The sequence below is a fragment of the Solanum stenotomum genome, chromosome 2 (assembly GCF_019186545.1).
Source record: "Solanum stenotomum isolate F172 chromosome 2, ASM1918654v1, whole genome shotgun sequence".
Lineage (NCBI taxonomy): Eukaryota > Viridiplantae > Streptophyta > Magnoliopsida > Solanales > Solanaceae > Solanum > Solanum stenotomum.
The window spans coordinates 32609019-32631299 of NC_064283.1; the positions used below are offsets into that span (position 1 = coordinate 32609019).

At 34.2% G+C, this 22281-nt stretch overlaps 1 pseudogene; it reads left to right on the top strand.

Annotated features, from left to right (window-relative positions):
- The first annotated feature begins 1515 nt into the window (after positions 1–1515).
- On the top strand, positions 1516–21770 carry LOC125855915 (uncharacterized; annotated as a pseudogene).
- The last annotated feature ends 511 nt before the right edge of the window (positions 21771–22281 follow it).

Sequence of the window (22281 nt, forward strand, 5' to 3'; positions counted from 1 at the left end):
TGATAAAGATTTCACACATGATGCATCAACATTGATTTTAGCTAGGTGGCAGGCCCAGTTAGTTCCTTTTGATTTTGAAATTCATTATAAATAGGGAAGTGATAACTCTCTTCCAGATTTCTTATCTAAAGAATATCTATCTTGACATTGAGTTTTCTGTCTCCCTTCTTTACTAATAAAATTTTAGTTACTATGCTGAAAGTGATTCCTCTCAATTGAAACGTACATGAAATTATCGTGTGGAAAATTATAGATCATATGGTGATGGACATCTTCTCTATTTATAATATCGAAGAGATCATCGATTTTGATGATTATTAACATATTTATTATGATTTATATTATGAGGTATTCAAATAAAACAAAATGTTTAGAGTGCAGAATGGACCCTCCTTGGGTAACTAAGGCCAGAGGAAGGGGAAGTTGTACCAGAGGAAGGGGAATATCATCCCCAGGATCATCAGGATCGTCCTCCTCATCTAGTTCTCCAATTATACAAAGAAGGGGGATGAGTTTGATAAATCTGCAGTCCTCTCAAAAAGAGGCTTCTTCTTCAATACATCTGAAAGATATTCCAGAAAATAGTCCATTATACGGACAACTACAGGCGCATTTATCGCAATAGCAAAGTGATACCTTTGCATCCATAGCAAAAGAAGATGTTTAAGATATTAAATCATATGAAGAATTATCCAAGAAAGAAATGATATTTCTTTTGGAAAATTCAGACATTTAACGTAAGGAAGAACCCTAAAAGATATTCCCGTGATATTTGGTTAACGCATTATATTTCCCGGGTGAGTCATACAAAGCCCTATCTTATTATGAGACAATTCTGATAAGCACTGGTAGTGCTGAATTTCAGAACTTTACAGAATATAACACCATCGAGAATGTTTATAACTTCTCTAAAATGATAATCAAACAAATTATATATGTTGAAGACTTGGGTATCTCCACAATGAAGGAAAGGAAGATCAACCTAAATAAAGTCTCTATGAATTTTACATATTGGGACTATATTCATGCTTTTAATAAAGTCCTCAACTACAATAATAAGAGACATAAGCATACCTGCTTTATAAAAATTTGTGCGAAGATATTCGCAAAACCAATCCCAAATTGGTTTATGAACTAGTGGTCATACCATGGTCCGACGATTAAAATTTTACCGGATCCATTTCTTAAGTTATTCAAAGAATGGGTTAAGTTTCGCCATACCTTAACGCATTATATCACATAGATCATATCTGTTACATTGAAAAAATCGAACAAATATACTTTTTCATTGAATTCCCTATTCCTTTTATTCATAAATGGACTCCAGAAGTGGGTTTTACCGATGATCAAATTCCTTGTTTATATAGGACCTTATATAATAATTTCTGAGATAAACTAATGAAAAGAGATCCCAAAACCAAGTCACTATATGGACAAGAATTGTTGGATCTCATTAAAAAAGGGATCCAAGAATATTGTATTACCCCTCAGAAAGGGATAATTCAAGATAGCTCGATGAGGCATATTGCCCGCAAAATCTCTATTCAGGATGTGGATAAAGAAGAAATGATTAATAATTATCTCGACGAAGTCAGGAGAAATCTACTTCTCAACATAACTCGATACAAGAAATCAGACATATCCATGAGAAGTGAAACAAGTGATGATATTGCCACAAAAGATATTCAAGAGGCTCAACCGTGTGAGTAAAACAAACTTATCTCAGAAGATAGTCTCCAAAAAGCTGAAGAGTTTCTCCGCAAAAAAAAAGAAAAAGGAAAAAATGTTAAGTTTATATCTACAACAGAAGTCATTATCATAAGTAAATACACTGTTGACCAATAGTTGATAAACTGTTATTGTACATTGGGACCCATTGAAAAGGGACCCACATTTACTATTCGTAGATTCTTTTTCTTTCTATAAATAAGTTTAGCTTTATTTGTTTAAGCAGGTTAGAAATTGCATAGCTCTCTCTACTTTCTCTCTACTGTAAATCTCTCTCAGTTTGTAAATTATTCAGTCTACCGGAGTTCAGCCGAGAGTAAATAAATTGTGGATAGTTCTCTCATAGGCCCTGGTGTTGGCCATAGTTACAAGGTACTTTAATTCTTTCTTCTTTTACACTTTATCTTTCTCCGATCTAGAGTCGTAACTATGTTTGGCTAAAAGATTCATATCTGTGTCGGATATCAAACTTCACTTTTATAGCTACGATGAAATATATAGACTTTATCTAAATATAAATAAATTTATATATGGTTTCTTGACTTGGTTCCTGATATGCTCAAATTACACCTCCTTTCAGAAGCATAAGCGATCGTTATCAAGTAAAGAACCCAACTTGTAGGTTGAGATCGATCCCACGAGGAAAATGGTTTAGACTCTACTTTTAACCAACAATTATATTCAATTAGTCAAATTATTTCCAGAAACAGGTAATAAAAAGGGGGGTTGTGCTTGTGTGAAACAAATAGTAAGAACTTAATAAGTAGTCAATAATTAAACTCAACTTTGGTTGTTATCAAGATAAGAGAAATAACTAGAGTATACGTGTTCCCCATAATCTCATAACGCAGTAATCCTAGTAATAGCAATCCTTTTCTAGTGTATTACATGCAAAGTGATAAGTTAGGTATCTCTAAATCCTTGGTCCGGCATCTAGAGAATTTCACCCCGCATCTCGGTCCGGCTACGTGTGTATAATTTACTAACCCTTACCTTTACCTCATATTAGACATCATAATCGATGTTTGGCTTAGTTATTACTTCGCACCAATCGACACTAGCCTATTAGATAGTATCACACTAAATCTATGTTGATAATTCTTTTCTTGTTAATTACCTCCTTGGTCCGGCAAGTAGTAACAAGGCGAGTTCTAACGTTGGCCACCGTTAAAAAGACTTCTAAACGAAAGAATTATCAATGCATGCAAAATACTAGTCAAGAATTGCTTATTTACTATTCATACTTTGTTAATCGATCATGGTTCCCACAACCCTAGTTGTGGATTTAGTTACTCATATTAGCAAGAACACAATTCATAATTGTAGATGGAGAAATCATGAACTTACGTAAAGAGAATAATAAACCCAGAAAATTAACTTGAATTGCAAAGCCAAAATCTTCAAAACGAACTTGGGAAATCAATAATTGCTAGGGTTGCAAATTAATCTCCAAAGTTACAAAGCAAAAATAGAATAATAGTGTCTAACCCCCAAAAACGAGGTTTACATGTCCTATTTATAGAAAACAAATCCTAAATAAAAAGGGAAACCAATTAAGAAAAGTTTTGTTCAGGTACGCGTCTTCGATCCACGAGACTGACTTACGGACCGTCGATGGATCTATGGTCCGTAAGTCCCTTCCGTCACTCGAGACTTAGCAAATATTTCAGCATCCAACAAACAGCTTCTCTGAAGCAAACGACGGACCAGCAGCACGGACCGTAGATCGACCTACGGTCCGTCAATCCCTTCCATAGCTCCATACTTAGAATCTTCAAAAATCAGGTACTGGAACCCTCGCAGTCTCACTCTACGGATCAACAGTACGGTCCGTAGATCAATCTACGGACCATCAATGGGCACCGTGGTTCCACACTTTGTCAGATTTCCCTGATTTGTCCTCAACACCATGCCTGCTGATCTACGGTCATCACCTACGGACCGTGAATGGACCTACGGTCCGTAAATGACCTCCGTGCATGCCTTTTTTTGCATTTCCTTCAGCTGTCTCTAAACTTCCGCGCCTAAACACCTTTCCTGCAAAACATGATAAAACACATAAAAACACAATATAAAAAGGCCCTAGACACACACAACTTGTAAGTGAAATATATTAGAAATACCATAAACTCATGGTATATCAGTTCCGAGATGGAGGTACATTCAGATTTGAAGCAATACGTTATTGGCTTTGTCTTAGTGACTCCGTCTAGCCAGCCGTGGTCCAAAGGGCGCTCTATACCCGGTTAGAACTGCTAGACAAATGGGCTCAATAACAACACGTATTTGAATCATGACAAACCCTTTGCTTGGGTAAAAAGGACTAGATCCTTCCATACAGCCATAAAATTATATAAATATTAGCAAGTATTTCGATTCGGATTTATTCCTTGAATTTGGATGTTAACAAACTAGATTGAAGAATACCGCGCAGTCTAGCGCCCTAGGAACATTCATGGTAAGTATAAGATTAATGTGAAGTAAACGACATAGATATGTTCTTTTCTTCATGGATCTTGGAGAAATGAGTTCTAAAAGTACTAGATTGGAAGAGGTAGATATACTTCAAAACCTTGATTTGTTAAACAAATGGACTATTCAAAAAATTGATATCAAAACCATTTATGATTATGGTTGGTTTGATAAAATTTCTCATAAAGAATTGATTAAAACTACTGAACAATCTCTTGTTTTAAATATGTCTGAACAGATTATTCATTTATTAAACAAAAGAGATATTGAGTTATATAAACTTCAGTCTAATTTCTTGCATATTGGCATTGTTCAAATTTCTTATAAGCCTTTGACCCTTAAAGGGTTACCTGAGACATTTTTAGCTGCCTTGCATAATGCTAGAAATTTATATTTACGACAATCCTTGATGGGTTCGATTGAATCTACTGTGGCATATTGTTCAGTTTATTTTAATACTCAGCCGAACTTGCAGTTATCTTTAACTGATGTTAATATTCTTGATGCTTTAACTATAAATGTTAAAACGTATCTTTATAATTATGTGCCTAGATCTGAATTGATTTGCTTGTCATATAGAATTTATTTCAAATCTCTTTCTACGTTAAACCCAAGATGTAAGTTATATGATACATCTGATCAAACTATTTTAGTAGAAACTAATCTTGCTAGATCTAAGGTCACTACTAGACGACCTATAAAATGGGAAGAAACTAATTTTCCAACTACTTGGACTGTGGACTCAATAATTGCTCCAAATCAGATGACGGATGCAGTCACTAATTCTGATGGTAGGATTTGTATGCAGTTTAATAACAATCCTTATAGTAGACATTCATTCTCTTCTGATAGAAGATTGTCTTCTATCCATCATATTTCCCCCATTGATCCCATGTATGGCCCTGCTTATAATTGTGCTGCATGTTTACATACTCTACCTTTTAGTATATATGTGGATCAAAATGATAGACTTATTAATAAAATAAAAATTAATCCTCGTTAAAATAATGTTCATGCAAATGATATTGCTTTTGATATTTCTGATAAGGACATTCCTTCTCAATACGAAATGGATTTTAATCTTAACAATACTTGATGATGGATGTACACCAAATAGATTTTAGCCCAGATTCTCTTGCAAGAAAGTATATTCAGAATGAGTTTTTAAGTGATAAATGAAACTAGTTTAAAACTTGTTTTTTGACACTTATAGTGCCGATGATTTGAATAATATTTTTCAAGATTTTTCTCTAACTTCTGCTTTACATAATCAAATTATTTATTTTGGACCTTGGTTTATAATCACTTATTTACCTTTATTCATCAACGTTCTTGAGCGGTCATATAAAGATGGATCTGGTAATATTATCAAGGATGTTTAGCCACCTCAGTCATCATATGTTTTACTTAATAATACTGGTATTACTTTTATTGCCTTCCAAAAATTTGTTGAAGAGGATGTTGCGGCAGTTAGCATTAATGAAATTAATAATTTGATTTGTCAATATAATTATTTAGGACTTTATGTTAAAGTTCTGGGTGAACATATTGGTTCTCATGATAAAAAAACTAGATGAATTAACTGCTTTGATAATTCAAATAAAAAATGATGTAAAGACTTCTAATAAACCTTCTACCTCTAAAACTAAGGCAGAAGAAGATTTAACTATGGCTACTCTTGTGCATAGGCCATTTGAGATTCAGATTTCAAATTTAAATCGATTTATGTTTTCGAAGAACTTCTTGATAAAAAGTTTTCTGAATTTAGTGCAAAACCCATAGATCTGTCTGAAAGTTTTGCTAATGAAATGGAAAATAGTTTTGATTTTAAAAATCACGTGTCTTTAGAGTTTAATAAACTTCATGGTTATCCTAAGAAGAATAGTGGTAAACTACTAAATTTTCTCATAAACCTAGTATGTAAAGTTATTATTATACTTGACCAACTCCTCAAGATATGCTTATAGAGTAACGGGACTGGAATGAGACTAATACCTCATATAGTGGGTTTGAAATATATGAATGGAATCTTGATGGCTTGACTGATAGACAGTTAACTATTCTTGTTCATAGAATGCTTATGTATGCAACTATCTGTAGAAGTGTTAAAAATTCAGATAGAAATATTTGCAAAATGATAATTGCAAGCTTTACTGGCCAACTTCGAGGCTGGTGGGATAATTATATGAGCACCGAGGCTAAAACGGCGGTAATTAATGCTACTTCTGATACTGAAGGTGTTGATAACTTAGGCATGGCTCTAGTAAAAACTAGAGAAGATGTGGTTTATACCTTAATCCTAACCATTTTAGAACATTTCAATGGTGGATTTACCAATCAATATGAGACCGCTCGTACCTTGTTAAATGGTCTACGATGTAGAACCTTGGGGGAATTTAGATGGTATAAAGATACTTATATGAGTAGGGTGATGGAACTACTCGAAATAAGTTATGAACATTGGAAAGCTAAGTTTATAGATGGCCTTCCCCCGTTATTTGCCGAGCGAGTTCGGAAGATTCTGAGCAATACGGTTGGAGAAATCCCTTATAGGGATTATACTTATAGAAAGCTAATAGGAGTTTGCACTCAAGAGGGATAAATTTGTGCAATGAATTAAAGTTATCCAGACAGTTAAGATAGCTAAGCTCAGAGAAAGATCTCAGCTAGGAGCCTTTTGTACCCAGTTTGGTTTACCTAGTACTTCGGCTGATAGCAAGAAAACCAAACATAGAAATTCTAGAGGCTCCAATCAAGATGAACCTTATATAAAAAGAAGGTCTAAGCATAGAAATAGATCTAAGGAAGCGCGAGATGATAGAAAAGCCTCTCGTAAGTCTAATAGATATATCAAAAATAGGTCTAGGCGGGAGCTCACCAAGATTAAGTGTTATAAGTGTGGAAACTTCGGTCACATAGCACCCAAATGGAATCTTGAAATGCTAAAAACCATAAAACTTGATGAAGAGGTTCATAATAAGATTTATAGTTTCTTACACACTTCAAGTTCAAAATCTGATTCTGGTTCAGAGGAAGAAATTGAGTTGCCTGAATTATCTGATAATAATCAACATAATGATAATCAACAGGCTAATACTTGTAATACTTGTTTATGTGGAAATGATGAGTTCTTTTATAAACTGCAATCTCAATTTGAAGATTTGAATTTCAACACTATTACTTCTGATAATGTGCTAGAACTCTTGAAAGAAGTTACTGATAATTATCTTTGTGAAAAAAATATTCAATTAGATGTTAATAACAATGCTAGTTCTTCAAAAAATTCTGAAAAAAGGAATGATTTTGAATATGAGTATTATGCTCCTTATTTTTTTGTCTGAAGTTAATAACATATTTAATAAACAAACTATTTCTACAAGAAATCCTTCTTTTGATGATTTAAAAGATGAAATTGAGAATTTAAAAAATGGGATTAAATCTATTAAACAAAATCTAATGATTTGTGATCATCGTCTTACTCAGATTGAAACTATTAATAATAAAGGAAAAATATTGTTGAAGAAAATACTCTTGCAAAACCTTTTAATCTGGATCCTAGACAAGGTATGTTTTCAGGAATGATGCAAATGCTTACTGCTCATAAATGGTATGTTAAATGCGCCATATTAATTGATAATCATTTTTCCATAACTAATGTTGCTATGGTTGATAGTGGAGCCGATGTAAGCTGTATCCAAGAAGGTCTTGTACCTACTAAGTATTTTTAAAAAACTACTCATATGGTTAAATCTGCTTCGGGACATGCTTTAGATATAAAGTATAAATTGCCTAATACTCGCATTTGCCAAAATAAAGTTTGCATTCCACATTTCTTTTTCTTGGTTAAAAATCAGTTATACCCTCCAATTATATTTGGAACTGTTGAAGGAAGCTTAAAGACTGATAGAACATGTCGAAGGAACAAGTCCATCGAAGCAAGTTGACGAGTTAGAGTTGGAATCGTACTAGGACTAAACTACTAAATCCTAAGTTATGTACGGCTAAGCTATTATATATTGCAGGAGTCGACTAGGATTCCTAGTATAACTAGAATATGACTCTTCTCCTATATAAGGAGCTTGTAACTCAATATTATTTTTATCAATACAATCCTTGATTTCTCTAATCCTAGACGTGAGAATTTTATATGGTATCAGAGCAATAAAGCTTTTCCTCTCTTTAACATATTAGAGCAAAACCAAAACAACCACAAATCCAAACCGCAATGTCCCCTTCTACCAACACTCGTTCGACCTCTTCACTTCATCATCTTATTTCATCCTGCTCTATTAAACTTAAGCCAACGAACTATCTTATATGGAGGACACAAATATCTCAATTGATTCAAGTGAGATTAACCTACCTCATTACAGAACAACCTAAAGATACATGTTCCACTGGACAGACTACTGAGGAAGCTGTAGCAGGCGAGAAGGGTGCAGAAGACAGAAATATTGTTTATGACTGAGAGGAGAAGGATGTGTTGCTAAGGAGTTGGATCTCAGGCACCTTGACAGAAGAAAGCATGTACTTGATCGTAGGCTGCTCAAATGCCAAGGAGATGTGGGAATGCTTGGAAGAAGCTTATCTTCAAGCAACAAAAGATAAGAAGTTTCAGCTCAAACAACAACTGCAAAGTGTGAAGCTAGGAACCAAAACAATTGACGAATATATTAAGGAATTCAAAGGCATACTTGATGGCCTTGCAGCCATTCACAAACATGTAGATGAAGATAGCAAAGTGATTAATTTTGCTAGAGGTCTAGGTCTTAAGGACAAGACCTTCAGGACTGGTATGCTAGGTAAGGCACCATATCCTACTCTTAATAAATTTGTAAATGCTCTTAGGGGTTTTGATATGAGGTAGGATAAAGAAGAAGTGCCTCAACAAAACCATAACATGGCATTCTTTGCCCAAAGAGGCAGGGTAAGAGGAAACTACTCCAAAGAAGAGGAAACAATAATTTCAATTCTAGAGGAAGAGGCTTTAAACCTGCTGGACAAGAAACAAGTTCTTATAACAGCAGAAACAGACCAGGTCCTCAGAACAGTTCTTCAAGTGGAAGTCATGGGAGAAACACTACTGATGCGTGTCAAATTTGTGGTAGGAATAACCATACTGCTCTTAAATGTTTTTACAGGTTGGATTACTCTTACCAAGCCGCAGATGAGCTACCACAAGCATTGGCTGCTACTAATCTACAAAACATTGATGACACCTTGTATGTAGAGTCAGGAGCAAGTAGCCATATGACATATAACTCAGGTATCCTAACTGGTCTTAAACACTACAATGGACCAGATAAAATCATTATTGGGAATGCATCAAAGTTAGACATAACACATGTTGGAAACATATCCAGATCAGGTCTAAAGTTAAAAGAAGTTCTTGTAGTCCCTAAGATTAATAAAAATTTACGCTCAGTTAGTAAGCTTGCAAAGGATAATTGTTGCACTTTTGAATTTGATGAAACTAACTTTGTTGTAAAGGACAAGAAGACAAGGACACTACTGGCCAAGGAAACTAAAAGGAATGGACTCTATGCTTTGGAAGATAACAATTTCTATGCTTTGACTGCTGCACACGATTGGAACACGTCAGACAACATGTGGCATACTAGATTAGGACACCCTAGTTTGAAGTCTTTAAAAGTTTTGAATAGTAATAGTTTCATCAATATTAGTAGTTAGAATAAAATGACTACTGTTTGTTCTAGTTGTCAGTTGGGAAAGAGTTGAAAACTTCTATTTGGTTTGAGAAATAAAATTGATAAAGAACCTTTATTGAAAATCCATTGTGATTTATGGGGACTGGATCCTGTCGAATGTTCCCAACATATGAAATATTATGTCATTTTTGTTGATGAGCACACGAGATATACATGGATTTTTCCACTGAAAAAGAAATCTGAATTCTTTGAGGTCTTTCTAAAATTCCAGAAAATGGTGGAAAAACAACTTTCTAGAGAAATTAAGATTTTTCAGTGTGATGGAGGTGGTGATTTTATCCAAACAAACCTCATTAAGCATTTGGAAGATTGTGGCATTGTGAGACATATTTCATGTCCTAACACACCTGAACAAAATGGAGTTGCTGAGAGAAAACATAGGCATATTGTGGAGATTGGCTTAACTCTACTACTTCATGCTAATCTACCTTTGTTTCTTTGGGTTGAGGCTTTCCTCACAACAATATTTCTCATCAATAGACTGCCGTCCTAAGTCCTAAAGTTGGTGACTCCATTTGTTAAGTTGTATGGGGAACAACCTGATTATAACAGTCTAAAAGTGTTTGAGTGTAGATGTTTCCCATATATCAAGTGTAACAACAAGTTCAGTCCAAAGACCTACCCTTTTGTGTTCATCGGGTACATCAGCTTACACAAAGGATATAGATGCTATCATCCCCCTACAAGGAAGGTTTACCTACCAAGACATGTTGTGTTTGTTGAAAACACATTACCCTATGCGTTTCCAAAGCAATCTCAGACTAACATTGATATCTCACCTCATCTTGCTACTTTTGTTGAATCTTTCTCTAAACTGCAGGGACATGATAATTCTGATTCAAGGGAAGTACAAGCTGCTAGTCCACACATTACTGGTGATAATCCTGCTACAACTCATATACTCCTTGATGATGAGAGTACTATTGACCTCTGAGGCGCAGGATCAGATGCTAAGGAACAGGTCGAAGGTGATGCTCCATACAGTAGTATTGAAACTCCAGCTGCAAATTTTGGATCTGCTAGTAGCAGTGAGGAATAGGTTGCACTTACAGGACCAGCCAATGAGCATCATCAAACAACTACTTAGTTGATGTACCAGTTGACCATCAATCTGACAATGCTACACTCCAGTCAACTACTTTGGTTGATGTACCGGTTGAGGTACTTCCCGCACCACAATGGCATCATATGATCACTAGGAACAAGACGAATGAATATCACTAGTTGCTCGCAGCAGCACAAAAATTTTGAGAGAACCAAATACTACTAAGGAAGCACTAAAGTCACCTCATTGGCTTACAAAACATGGATTTTGGTGCCCAAATCTCCTGGTATAAATTTTGTTGTCTCAAAGTGGGTGTTCAAGACAAAGTTAAAAGGTGATGGGACAGTAGATAGATACAAGGCCAGACTTGTGGCAAGGGGATTCTCGGAGTTTGAAGGGATATATTTTGAAGAAACATTTAGTCCTGTGGTTAAAGCCACACCTGTTAGGGTGGTTCTATCCATTTCTATTAGTTTAAAGTGGGAAGTTAGACAACTACATGTCAAAAATGTCTTTCTCCATGGCTTCTTACAAAAGGAGGTGTACATGAGTCAACCTCCTGGTTTTATTGATCCCCAATATCCTCATCATGTGTGTCTACTTAAAAAGGCATTGTATGGTCTTAAACAACCATCAAGAGCCTGGTTTGATATGTTTAGCATGCATCTCTTACACCTTGGTTTCATTTGTAGTAAGGCTGACCCTTCCTTATATACTTTGCAAACTCACAAAGGCAACATATTTCTCTTGTTATATGTGGATGATATTATTGTCACAGGAAGTAGTACATCTCATGTGTCAGATTGGTTCTCCAACTTGGGAAGGAGTTTGCTATGAAAGACCTTGGCCCTTTACACTTCTTTCTAGGAGTTGAGGTGAAGTATTTCTAAGGAGGAATTCACTTAAATCAAAGCAAGTATGCTGCTGAGTTGCTGGCCAAGACAGAGATGAGTTTGTCAAAGGCTGTAGCCACTCCTTTGGCACAGAAGCATGGTTTACATAAAGCTATGGGAAGTCTTGTAGATGCCTCCTTGTACAGAATGATAGTAGGGAGCCTTCAGTACTTGACCCTCACAAGACATGATATCACTCATGCCGTGAATTTAGCTAGCTAGTTTATGCAAAGCCCAAACACTGAACACCTTCAAGGGGTAAAAAGGATTCTCAGGTACATCAAAGGTACTCTACATTTTGGACTGAGAATTATTTCACAGTCACCATGTAGGTTGTATGATGCTGATTGGGGTGGTTGTACCACCACTAGGAGATCAACTACATGTTATAGCATCTACCTAGGTGCAAATTGTATTTCTTGGACCTCCAAGAAACAGACCACGGTAGCCCGATCGAGTGCTGAAGCTGAGTATAGAGCACTAGCCTACACTGCTGTAGAAATGACTTGGATTGTATATCTTCTTCATGACCTTGGAGTGTTCCTTCGATCTGTTCCTGCGTTGTATTGTGATAACATTAGTGCCTTGTACATGACGGTTATTCCAGTTATGCACGCTCGAACCAAACATATTGAAATGGACTATCATTTTGTTCGTGAGAAAGTGGCCAGTGGACAACTTCTTACTCAGTTTGTGAAGTCTCAGGATCAGCTAGCTCATATTCATACCAAAGCCTTAACAAAACAGGTTTTCTCTGGTTTTCGCAGCAAGCTAGGAGTTACAGTTCCTCCACTCACTAGCTTGAGGGGAAGTGTTGACAGAAGCTTGAAGACTGATGGAAAATGTCGAAGGAACAGGTCCATCGAAGTAGGCTAACGAGTTAGAGTTAGAATCATACTAGGACTAGACTACTAAATTCTAAGTTATGTACGACAAAGCTACTGTATATTGCAGGAGTCGACTTGGATAAGGTATTAGAGTTATAATACAATACTACTCACGTAAATAATTGTGTTATAGTAGGATTCCTAGTATAACTAGCATTGGACTCTTCTCCTATATAATGAGCTTGTAACTCAACATTATTTTTATCAGTACAATCCTTGATTTCTCTAATCCTAGACGTGAGAATTCTACAGGAACACCTTTTATAAATGCTATTTATCCGTTTACAAGCATAAATGCTAAAGGATTTTCGACTACTTATGAAGACCGGAATATTAGTTATGCTTTTATCACTGTCCCGATTTCTCGTGATATTAAAACTTTAATTGATATGAAGCAAAAGAATGTTGATTCTCTACAACTTGAATTGTTTAGTACCAATATATATGATTCTTTGAAATCCACCAAAGTTCAAGAAAAAAATAAATTGATTTCTAAACAAAATGCCATTGATATTTGTGTTGCTCATCCTAGTGGTTTTTGGAATCGGAAAAAGCATATTGTTACTCTTCCATATGAAGACAATTTCTCCAAGGATGATATTCCTACTAAATCGCGTCCTTGTCAGATGAATGCCGAATTGGTAGAATTCTGCAAAAAGGAAATTGATACCCTGTTACAAAAGGGTTTGATAAAACCTTCGAAATCACCTTGGTCTTCCACTACTTTTTATGTTAACAATGCTGTTGAAAGAGAACGAGGTGTCCTAAGGTTGGTCATAAATTATAAACCTTTGAATAAGAATTTAAAATGGATTAGGTATCCTATTCCGAATAAAAGAGATTTATTGTCAAGATTATATGAAGCCAATATATTTTTAAAATTGATTTAAAATCAGGATATTGACAAATCCAAATATTTAAAGAGAATTCTTATAGAACAACTTTTAAGGTCCCGTTTGGACAATACAAATGGAATGTTATGCCATTTGGTTTGAAAAATACTCCTTCTGAATTTCAGAAAATTATGAATGATATTTTTAACCCCTATATGAATTTCATCATAGTTTATATTGATGATAGTTTGGTTTACTCAAAGACTCTTGAAATGCATATAAAGCATTTTCTAAAAAATAGTTATACAAATTGGTTTGGTAATCTCTAAACCAAAATGAGTTTATTTCAAATAGATGTTCGATATCTAGGACATCATATTTGTCAAGGAAAAGTCACTTCAATCCATTGAGCAATAGACTTTGCCTCAAAATTTTTGATGTTATTACAGATCGATCTCAATTGCAATGATATTTGGGAAGTCTGAATTATATGTCTCCCTTTTATAAAGAATTATCTCGTGATTTGACCCCCTTATATGACAGGCTAAAAAAGGATCATAAATCACCTTGGACTGATAGTCACATCACTTTGGAAAAGAATATTAAACTTTGGGTTCAATCTTTACCTTGTTTAACTCTTGCTAACCCTACTTAGCAAAAGATTATTGAGACAGATGTGTCGAATATTGGTTGTGGTGGAATATTGAAACAAATCAATCCACATGACAAAAATGAATGCTTCACTAAAATTTCAAGATGATTTTTAATAATCAAAAGTTTTTAATAAAAAATGATGCACAATCAGTGAAATATATGTTTGATAAAGAGTTCAAACATGATGCATCAAAATTGATTTTTGCTAGGTGGCAGGCCAGTTAGCTCCTTTTGATTTAGAAATTGATTATAAAAAGGGCAGTGATAACTCTCTTCTAGATTTCTTATCTAGAGAATATATATCTTCACAATGAGTGTTTTGTCTCCCTTCTTTACTGATAAAACTTTAGTTACTGTACTGAAAGTGATTCCTCTCAATCGAGACGTACAGGAAATTATCCTGTGGAAAATTATAGATCATATGGTGATGGACATTTTCTCTATTCATAATTTCGAAGAGATCATCGATTTTGACGATTATTATCGTAATTACTATGATTTATATTATGAGGTATTCGAATAAAACAAAATATTTTGTATGCAGAATGGACCATCCTTGGGTAACCAAGGCCAGAGAAAGGGGAAGTTATACCAGAGGAAGGGGAAGATCATCCCCAGGATCATAAAGATCTTCCTCCTCATCTAGCTCTCCAATTATACAAAGAGGGGGGATAAGTTTGATAAATCTGAAGACCTCTCAAAAGGAGGCTTCTTCTTCAATACATATGGAAGATATGCCCGAAAATAGTCCATTATACGCACAGCAACATGCGTATTTATCGCAAAAGCAAAGAGATACTTTTGCATTCATAGCAAAAGAAGATGTTGATGATATTAAATCATATGAAAAATTATCCAAGAAAGAAATTATATTTCTTTTCGAAAATTCAGACATTCAGCGAATGAAAGAACCCTGGAAGATATTCCAGCGATATTTGGTTAAGGATTATATTTCCCGAGTGAGTCATACAAAACTCAATCTTATTATGAGACAATTCTGATAAGCACCAGTAGTGCTGAATTTCAGCACTTTTCAGGATATAACCCTAGCGAGAATGTTTATAACTTCTCTAAAATGATAATCAAATAGACTATATCTGCTGAAGACTGGGTATGTCCAAAGTGAAGGAAAGGCCAATCAACCTAAATAAAGTCTCTATGAATTTTACATATTGGGACTATATTCATGCTTTTAATAAAGTCCTCATCTACAATAATGAGAGACATAAGCATACATGGTTTATAAAAAATTGTGCAAAAATATTTGCAGAACCAATCCCAAATTCGTTTCTAAACTGGTGGTCATACCACGGTCCGACGATTCACATTTTACCGGATCCATTTCTTAAGTTATAAAATGAATGGGTTAAAGTTTCGCCAGATCTTAGTGCATTATATCACACAGATCATATCTGTTACATTGAAAAAATCGAACAAATATACTTTTTCGTTGAATTCTCTATTCCTTGGATTCATAAATGGACTCCAGAATTGTGTTTTACCGAGGAGCAAATTCCTTGCTTATATAGGACCTTCTATAATAATTTCTGGGATAAACTGATCAAAAGAGATCCCATAACAAAGTCCCTATATGGACAAGAATTATTGGATCTTATTGAAAAAAGGATCCAAGAATATTGTATTACCCCTCAGAAAGGGTTAATTCAAGATAGCTCGGTGAGGCATATTGCCCGAAAAATCACTATTTAGGATGGGAATAAAGAAGAAACGATTAATAATTATCTCTATGAAGTCAGGAGAAATATACTTCTCAACATAACTCAATACGAGAAATCAGACACATCTATGAGGAGTGAAACAAGTGATGATATCGCCTCAGAAGATATTCAAGAGGCTCAACCATGTGACTCAAACAAACTTATCTCTGAAGATACTCAGCAAAAAACAAAAGATTTTCTCCATGAAATAAATAAAAAGGAAAAAATGTAAAGTTTATCTCTACATCAGAAGTCATTATCAATAGTAAATACACTGTTGACCAACATTAGATAAACTTTTACTATTCATAGGGACCCATTGATAAGGGACCAACATTTACTATTCTTAGATTCTTTTTCTTTCTCTAAATAATTTTAATTCTATTTGTTTAAGAGGACAAAAAATTACATAGCTCTCTCTACTTTCTCTCTACTGTAAATCTCTCTCAGTCTGTAAATTATTCAGTCTACCGTAGTTCAGCCGGAAGTAAATAAATTGTGGATAGTTCTCTCATAGGCCCTAGTATTGGCCATAGTTACAAGGTACTTTAATTCTTCTTTATTTTATCCTTTATCTTTCTCCGATTTTGAGCCGTGACTATGTCCGGCTAAAAGATTCATATCTATGTTGGATATCTAACTTCACTTTTATAGTTATCATGAAAGATCTAGACTTTATCTAAATATAAATAAATTTATATATGGTTTCTTGACTTGGTTCCGAGATGGTGGTATAGTCAAATTTGATGCAATACGTTATTGACTTTTTCTTAGTGACTCCGTCTAGCCAGTCGTGAACCAAAGCCCCGTAATGAGTTGAAAAGGGGTGCTCTATACCCGGTTAGAACTACTACACACATGGGCTCAATAACAATACGTATTTGAATGTTGACAGACCCTTTGCTTGGGTAAAAAGGACTAGATCCTTCCATACAACCATAAAACTATATAAAAATTTGTATGTATTTGGATTCAGATATATTCCTTGAATTCATAAATGGACTGCAGACGTGGGTTTCACCGAGGACAAAATTCCTTGTTTATGGAGAAATCTACTTCTCAACATAACTCAATACGAAAAATCAGACACATCCATGAGGAGTGAAACAAGTGATGATATCTCCACAGAAGATATTCAAGAGGATTAACCATATGAGTCAAAACAAACTTATCTCAGAAGATACTCTGCCAAAAGGAAATTGATACCTGTTACAAAAGTGTTTGATAAAACCATCGAAATCACCTTGGTCTTTCAGCAGCATTGTTAACATAAAAAGCATTGCAAGACCAAGGTGATTTCGAAGGTTTTCTCAAACTCTTTTGTAACAAGTTATCAATCTCCATTTTGCAGAATTCAACCAACTCGACATCTATATGACAAGGACACAATTTAGTAGGAATATCATCCCCGGAGAAATTGTCTTCATATGGAAGAGGGAAGTTATACTAGAGGAAGGGGAAGATCCTCCCCAAGATCATCAGGATCGTGCTCCTCATCTAGCTCTCTAGTTATACAAAGAGGGGGGATGAGTTTGATAAATCTGAAGTCATCTCAAAAGGAGGCTTCTTCTTCAATACATCTTGAAGAAATTCCAGAAAATAGTCCATTATACGCACAACTACAGGTGTATTTATCTCAAAAGCAAAGTGATACCTTTGCATCCACAGCCAAAAAAGATGTTGATGATATTAAATATATTAAACAAAATTATATGATTTGGTTAACGGAAATGATATTTCTTTGGGAAAATACAGACATTCAGCGAAAGGAAGAACCCTGGAAGATATTCCAGCGATATTTGGTTAACGGATTATATTTCCCAGGTGAGTCATACAAAACTCGATCTTATTATGAGACAATTCTGATAAACACCGGTTGTGCTGAATTTCTGCATTTTTCAGGATATAACCCCAGCGAGAATGTTTATAACTTCTCTAAATTGATAATCAAACAGATTATATCTATTGAAGACTGGGATATCTCCACAATGAAGGAAAGGAAGATCAGCCAAAATAAAGTTTCTATGAATTTTACATATTGGGACTATATTCATGCTTTTAATAAAGTCCTCATCTACAACAATGAGAGACATTAGCCTACTTGGTTTATAAAAAAATTTACGAAGACATTTGCAGAACCAATCCCAAATTGGTTTCGAAACTGGTGGTCATACCACGGTCCGATGATTAAAATTGTACTGAATCCACTTCTTAAGTTATACAAAGAGTGGGTTAAAGTTCCGCCAGATGTTAACGCATTATATCACACAAATCATATCTGTTACATTGAAAAAATCGAACAAATATACTTTTTCATTGAATTCTCTATTCCTTGGATTCATAAATAGACTCCAGAAGTGGATTTTACCGAGGAGCAAATTTAGTAGTATTACCACTATTATTCTTAGGATAACCACGAAGTTTATTAAACTATAAAGACACATGATTTTTAAAATGAAAAGTATTTTCCATTTCATCAGCAAAACTTTCAAACAGATCTATGGGTTTTGCACTAAATTCAGAAAACGTTTTATCAAGAAGTTCTTCGAAATCATAAATCGATTTGAGTTTGAAATCTGAAATCTTAGATGGCCTTGGCGCAGGAGTAGCCATAGTTAAATCTACTTCTGCCTTAGTTTTAGAGGTTGAAGGTTTATTAGAAGTCTTCACATTATTTTTTATTTGAATTATCAAAGCAGTTAATTCATCTAGTTTTTTTTTTCAAGAGAACCAATTCATTAACCCAGATCTTTAACATAAAGTCCTAAATAATTATTTTGAGGAATCAAATTATTAATTTCATTAATGCTAACTGTCGCAACATCCTCTTCAACAAATTTTTGAAAGGCAGTAAAAGTAATAGCAATATTATTAGGTAAAACAATTGATGATTGAGGTGGGTAAACAACCTTGATAATATTACCAGTTTCATCTTTATAAGATCGCTCAAGAACGTTGATATATAAAGTTAAATAAGTTCTTATAAACCAAGGTACAAAAGACATAATATGATTATGTAAAGCACAAGTTTAATAAATCTTTTGGGAAATATTATCCAAATCATCGGCACTATAAGTGTCAAAAAACAATGTTTTAAACTGGTTCCATTTATCACTTAAAAACTCATTCTGAATGTACTTTATTGACAAAGAACCTGGGCTAAAATCTATTTGGTGTACATCCATCATCAAGTATTGTTGAGATCAAAATCCATTTCGGAATGAAAAGGAATGTCCTTATCAGAAATATCAGAAGCAAAATCATTTGCCTGAACAATATTTAGACGAGGATTAATTTTTATTTTATCAACAAGTGTATCATTTTGAGCCACATATATACTCGAAGGTAGAGTATGTAAAGAAGCAGCACGGTTATGAGCCAGGCCATACACAGGATCAATGGGGGAAATATTATGGACAACAGGCAATCTCCTATCAGAAAAGAATGAATGTGTACTATAAGGACTGTTATTAAACTATATACAGATCCTACCATCAGGATTCTGAATAATATGGGAATACTCAAAATTAGTGACTGCACCCGTCATGTGATTTAGAGCAATTACTGAGTCCAATGTCCAAGTAGTTGGAAAATTAATTTATTTTCATTTTATAGGCCGTCTAGTAGTGACCTTAGATCTAGCAAAAATAGTTTCAACTAAAATAGTTTGATCAGATGTATCATATAACTTACATCTTGGATTTAACGTAGAAAGCAATATGAAATAAATTCTATAAGACAAGCAAATCAATTAAGATCCAGGCGCATAATTATAACCATGCGTTTTAACATTTAGAGTTAAAGCATCAAGAATATTAGCATCAATTAAACATAACTGCAAGTTTGGCTGAGTATTAAAATAAACTGGACCATATGCAACAGTAGATTCAACCAAACCCATCAAAGATTGTCTAAAATTTAAATTTCTAGCATCACGCAAGGCAGCTAAAAATGTCTCTGGTAACGCTTTAAGGGTCAAAAGCTTAAAAGTAATTTGAACCATGCCAATATGCAAGAAATTATACCGAAGTTTTATATAACTCAATATCTCTTTTGTTTAACAAACGAATAGTCTGTTCAAACGAATTTAAAGCCAAAGATTGTTCAGTAGTTTTAATCAACTGTTTATGAGAAATTTTATCAAACCAACTATAATCATAAATGGTTTTGATATTAATTTTTGGAATAGTCCATTTGTTTAATAAATCAAGGTTTTGAGGTATATCTACCTCTTCCAATCTAGTACTTTTAGTACCCATTTTTCTAAGATCCATGAACAAAAGAACATATCTTTGTCGTATTCTTCACATCAATCTTATACTTACCATGAAAGTTCCTAGGCTCTGATACCAACTTTCAGGATCTCACAAGACAGACTGTAGTCCGCGCGGTCATCTTCAATCTAGATTGTTAACATCCGAATTCAAGCAATAAATCCGAATAGAAATACATACAGTTTTTTTTATAGTTTTATGGTTTAGAAACCAATTTGGGATTGGTTCTACGAATATTATCGCACAATATTTTATAAACCAAGTATTCGTATGTCTCTCATTATTGTAGGTGAGGACTTTATTAAAAGCATGAATATAGTCCCAATATGTAAAATTCATAGAGATTTATTTAGGCTGATCTGCCTTTCCTTCATTGTGGAGATACCCCAGTCTCAACAGATATAATCTGTTTGATTATCATTTTAGAGAAGTTATAAACATTTTCGCTGGTGTTATATCCTGAAAAGTGCAGAAATTCAGCACTACCGGTGCTTATCAAAATTGTCTCATGATAAGATCACGTTAGTATGACTCACCTGGGAAATATAATCCATTAACCAAATATCGTTGGAATATCTTTCAGGGTTCTTCCTTTCGTTGAATGTCTGAATTTTCCAAAAGAAATATCATTTCTTTCTTGGATATTTTTTCATATGATTTAGTATAATCAACATCTTCTTTTCCTATGGATGCAAAGGTATCACTTTCCTTTTACGATAAATACGCATATAGATGTGCGTATAATGGACTATTTTCCAGATGTATTGAAGTAGAAGCCTCTTTTTGATAGGACTTCAGATTTATCAAACTCATCCCCCCTCTTTGTATAATTGGAGAGTTAGATGAGGAGGACGATCCTGATGATCCTGGAGATGATCTTCCCCTTCCTCTGGTCTTTGTTACCCAAGGAGGGTCCATTCTGCAGACAAATGATTTTGTTTTATTCGAATACCTCATACTATAAATCATAGTAATTACGATAATAATTGTCAAAATCGATGATCTCTTCGATATTATGAATAGAGAAGATGTCCATCACCATATGATCTATAATTTTCCACAGGATAATTTCATGTATGTCTCTATTAAGAGGAATCACTTTCAGTATAGTAACTAAAGTTTTATCAGTAAAGAAGGGATCTAGATAAGAAATCTGGAAGAGAGTTATCACTTCCTTTTTTATAATGAATTTCAAAATCAAAATGAGCTAATTGGGCCTGCCACCTAGCAAAATTCAATTTTGATGCATCATTTTTGAAATCTTTATCAAACATATATTTCACAGATTGTGCATCGGTTTTTAGTAAAAACTTTTGATTATGCAAATCATCTTGAAATTTTAATACGCATTTAACGATGGTCAACATTTCGTGAGCCACCGTCATTTTTTTTGGGCATCGCTTTATTTTCCAGAATGAAATCTAATCAAGTTTTCATTTTTGTCATGGGGATTTATTTGTTACCATATTCCACCATAACCAATATTCGACGCATTTGTCTGAATAATCTTTTACCAAGCAGGGTTAGCAAGAGTTAAACACATTAAAGATTGAACTCGAAGTTTAATAATCTTTACCAAAGTGGTGTGACTATTAGTCCAAGGTGATTTATGATCCTTTTTTAGCCAGTCATATAAGAGGGACAAATCACGAGATATTTTTTTATAAAAGGGAGATATATAATTCAGACTTCCCAAAAATAGTTGCAATTGAGTTCGATCTGTAATAACATCAGGAAATTTTGAGGAAAAGTCTATTGCTCTTTGGATTGGAGTGACATTTCTTTAACAAATATGATGTCCTAGAAATCGAACATCTGTTTGAAATAAACTCATTTTTCGTTTAGAGATTACCAAACCATTTTGTATAACTATTTTTTTGAAAATGTCTAAATGCTTAGTATGCATTTCAAGAGTCTTTGAGTAAACCAAAATATCATCAATATAAGCAATGATGAAATCCAAATAGGGGTTAAAAATATCATTCATAATTTTCTGAAATTCAGAAGAAGCATTTTTCAAACCAAATGGCATAACATTCCATTCGTAT